Genomic DNA, 5,000 nt, shown 5'->3' on the forward strand with positions numbered 1-5,000 from the left:
AAAAAAAATTACCCTAGAGTTAAATAGAATAATGGGCAGAAATTTAGGTCAAAGACAGTTTAAAGAAATAAAGATGACACATTTAGGTCTAGGGAAAGATTACATAAAAAGGGGATAGAAATCAGGTAAAATAAGGAAAAAGGGAAAACATTCAGGGAGAAAGGCAGGCAAAGAGATAAAGAACCCCATCATGAAATTAAACAAAGACACTTCTCAGAAAGCCCTCCGGCACAAAGAAAGTGAAATACAAATCCTCCAAATAGTGAAAAGAAAAGAATTAAAAATAGTTAGCCGGATAGAAAGGAAGTCAGGAAGACGAAAAATTTTATATAGGAAAGATAGGCATATGTAGCGGAGGTACATCCACGTTGCAAGTGACTATTTTATCTTATAGAGACTCTGGCAAATATAGTTGATATACTAGGATGCAATATAGTGATAGAATATTGAGAAATACCTGCTTCCAAATTTTAAGGGTGAAAATAAAATGATATGCAGAAATGAAATGCAAACAAGTAAAGATCAAGGGGTATGAACCGTCAGGTTAGGTAGAGAATTAAATGCCAAAATGTGCCAAATGATGAATAAAGATGTCATTTTTTTTTAGTAACATTTCCCAATAGAGCCATAAGATATCGTTCAAAAACGATACAATGATGAAGTATGAATTTTGTTTGTGAGAAGTGCAGGCTTAAAATAAAGAAAAGAAAAAAAAATGAGATAGTCAGGGTATGATTCTACTTGTCAAAGACAAGTCTTTTACAAAACTGGCCACTTTGTATAAGACGAATTTGACAGGAGAAACAGACTCCAGACTAAGAAAGGGAAATGGAAATAGATTAAAAAGACAAGGAGAAATAGGAAGAGTAGCCAAGAATAGATATACTCCTTGTCAATATATGACAGGCGCCATATAAATAAAATAGAATGTCGACAGAAATACAGTGAATAAAATAGAATAGCCTAAATAAGAGGGAATTCCAAGAAATAAATGTCATAGGCAATTGAAGCTATAGGCTTATAGAATTAAAAGAAATATGTTGTTGTTAGGCACAAAGATTTAAGATGACGATATAGGCATACGAATAATAAATGAGCTATGATGCTATTAAGTAAATAAAGTCTGATCAGCACTGAAAATATGAAAAGCTAGAATTTAGCTAGAGAAGTCATAATGATGCCTAAATAAAAATAACCCGCAGAGATAAAAAAGATAGGTTAGCTAAAAATAGGATGCCAGAGTCTGTCAAAAGAGACAATAAAGCAGTTCAGATGAAGGAAAATACAAGCACACTAATTAATTAATACAACTCCGGATAAAATAACTCATCTGAATGGCAGGTAATGACTTCTAAAATAAAGGAGTAGAGATTACAGTTAGGTAATCAGAAAGGGGCAAAAATTTACCATAAGGAGCATAGAAATAGGGATAGATGAGAAATAGGCCGAGATTAGCCATTGCAGGCGATAGGTTAGGCAGAAAAGAATAGAAACATCGGCGCCAGAACCTGACCAGAGAAACTGTCAAAAACTTATTAAAACTTTTTAAATACCGGTATGAATCATGAAATATTACCTATCAACCAACGCCCCATAACGAACACGGTGAGTGTTAAAATGAATCAATAAGACTCCTTATAAATCTCCCGAGATACATTACCCAATGAGGATAGAAGTTAGACAAGTAGATCATCATAAGTAGAATATAAATGACATGTCTATCCCGATAAATAAATAATGTTTGGCTCGATTATTGAGGAGTAAAATATTGTAAGTACCATGGTCAAAGAATACAAGCCATTCACGGCTATTAGCATTTCGAAGAATGTTAGAAATTAGAGTGAAGTCGACGGGCTCACTCAGCTCCTCTAATTATTGACAGAATGATGATCTAAATTCGGAGACAGAAAGAATAAGCCTATAGAATGATGTTACTAAGTTTAGTAAGAATATAGAGCCATAAGAATAATAGAACTAGTCTAGAATAGGGAGAATAGCAGGATAAAGAACCAGATTAAAGAGTGACCCATCCCTAGATTTGAATAGGGTAAGTAAACAGAGTAGATAGATTTAAGATATGTAGAGAAATAAGGGTTAAAGTGGAAATCCTGCTCCACTAAGACTGACAGATGTAAAAGATTTTTTTTTTGGAATGATAGGATCTTAGGGATAATAAGCAGTATTTGCTAAATTACCTAAGCCTTAAAATAAAGTTAACCTAAAAATATGTAGTGTGCAAATGAAATAGAAGGCTATAAATAATGAAGAGTAATGAATTTTGATCCTACATTACCTTAACCCGATCTCTTAACCAGGAGTTATAAAAATAATGTGTGAAGCCTCATAAATATAAAAAGAAATGTCTCATTAAAAAGGTAAAAACCCGAAGAAGGGTAATGTATCATGAGAGTAGTCTTAAATTGAAGGAAAAATAACCGAGTAGGATAGATTATCCCAATAATGGTCTAGAGAAGTTTAAACATTTGTTTAGGGCATAGAGTATATGTGCTTATTGCTCATAAGAATGATTGTGATTTTGCAGTCCAAGAAGGACTATTGTGGATGAAAGAATAAAAGGAATCTTAGGAGCCTTAAAGTACTGGATGTTTGTCCAGGATAAATCACTTTATTGGTAGGTTTATGATGATAAAAGAAAGATTATTTAAAAGGACAGGAAGATGTTAAAAGGAAATATAACTACCAATATTTTGTTTCAGTTGTCAGGCAGGAGACCAAGAAATAGGAAGAATTAAAATAGAACAAGAGAAACCAAAGGTTAATAGAAATGTTGTAGATGAATTACTCCCAAAAATAGGAATCATATAACAGGATGGCATATTGCTTAAAGGAATACATACAAAGAATAGGGAGAAATACTTGTTCATGAATAGAAATTCCTGACACACTAACAAAATACTAACAAAAAACTCATGCTCAAGTTAGTAGGACATCCAGTAATCAAAGACTGCATTTAATGATGAATTAATTTTTGACCTAAGATAGATGTTTGAGATTGTAAAATTAAAGCCTACATATAAGAAGTATAAAGGTCATATAAGGGTAAGAATCCTTTAGAAATTACGATTGCATTTTCTCAATCCCATAGTGGTGGTACCAACGGACTACCTGGGACTCTGTTCCCAGAACTTGACAAATGATAATAACCTACTGGTCTACATAGAATTTGATTTAACAAAGAAGGGTTGATGAGTCTGTAACAGAATAATTTGAGACCAGGATAAATAACTAGACATTCGTGTCTATTGAAATCTTTTGGGAAATGCACCCAAATTTATTAGAGATTAATGAAAACTGTGCAATATTTTTGTTGTAGTAAGAAGGGTGAAATAAGCCATGATAAGTCAAGTTCAAATAGAGAAAGGGGGGCAAATAAAATAATAGCAAGGGGTTGAGGATGTCCTGCGAACTATATATAGACCAACATAGAAGACTAATAACAATTACTTAAAGAGAACGAATTTACTTTGAAATAACTCGGTATATGGAAAACAGATTTTTTTTGTTAGGTAGATTTAAGAAAGGACTACTAAACTCCTTGGGAAATGAAATAAAAATATCTGGGCACTCATACAAATATTGAGGGTAACAAAAGAATGAAATCTTTTAATTATGTAAAGTGTTGTTTTCCTAGAATTTGAATATGTATTCCGTAATCAACAAAGAAGGTCCAAATCATAAATGTCTCCAAACAATTAAATTAAGGGACCACAGAGAGTATTGAGTTGCAAACTAACATGAAATGTTTTTGATAAAGTTATGGGTAATGAAGACAGGTGAAATATGAACCCATAGGTGATTGAATATTTACAAATGTATTGATTTTGTTTGCAAGTTTGAATAAATAATGATGCCATTAGAGCAAAAGAATTATTACTGCATTTTATAGGCAATGCATTGATTGATATTTTTTTTGGTGTAACACGTGTAATAATGATAAACATGCATGTATACAATGAATTTTATTGTTTCGATGATGATTAAGTTAACTTAAATAATTATGAAGAAAGAAAGATTTAAGTGATTAAAAGATAAGATGTGCACCAATAATGAACTTTTGAAGTTGAATGTCTCAAAGGGATATTTTAGACCCATAATAATTATGCAGGTAATAGTGAACAATTAAGTACATATGATGAATTACAATAATTAAACCTTTCATTTTGAAGTTAAAAAAAAAAAGAGTGTGTGTGGAAACACACGAATTGATTTTTATGCCTGTGTAGTAGATGAATCCTTGAAGAAAGGATAAATAAGGTGTTTTAATTGAGACAGTCTGCAATTGATTTCTTTAAATAAAAGTTTTAACATTGAAATGTAAGTTCCTGTCACTTGAATTTTATGAATACCCTTCTGAATGCAATATATATATATAGTTGAGAATTGAAGTTCTTGAGTTAAAAATAATACGCAGACAAGGTGCAAATAAGATTCAAATTTATAAACCTGATTTTGTTATGTATTGAATATGTTTCTTTATTATGAAATGATTATGATGTTTGATGATTTAAGACATTGATATATTTGAGTTTTTGATTTTACTCATTATTTTTATGAAGAAGGTGAGAAATATTTCTTCTGATGCCATTAATTAACAATGATTTATCATGATGATATTGATGAGTAAATAAAGTACCATAATGATGTTTTACAAATGTTTGTTGATACTGATTACAAATGAGTAATACTCTTGATGAGTTATAATGTGCATGACACATAATTATGTTTTTGTTGCAGAAATATTTTGATTGATCTGAATTGATGTTATGTATGTTTGAACATTTATTTTCTGCCATTTATTGCATTGAAATGCATGTTATTTGATGATGATGATTTTGATTTATTGCATTGAAATGCATATTATGTGATGATGATGTTTTTGATTTATTGTGTTGAAATGTATTTCTTTTGGTGATGATGAATTATTGATGAATTATTTTTGGGTAAACCATGAAATGAGTTAATAAGATGTGAATTCCACA

This window comes from Palaemon carinicauda, chromosome 6 (genome assembly GCF_036898095.1).
Source record: "Palaemon carinicauda isolate YSFRI2023 chromosome 6, ASM3689809v2, whole genome shotgun sequence".
In the NCBI taxonomy this organism is placed as follows: Eukaryota; Metazoa; Arthropoda; class Malacostraca; order Decapoda; family Palaemonidae; genus Palaemon; species Palaemon carinicauda.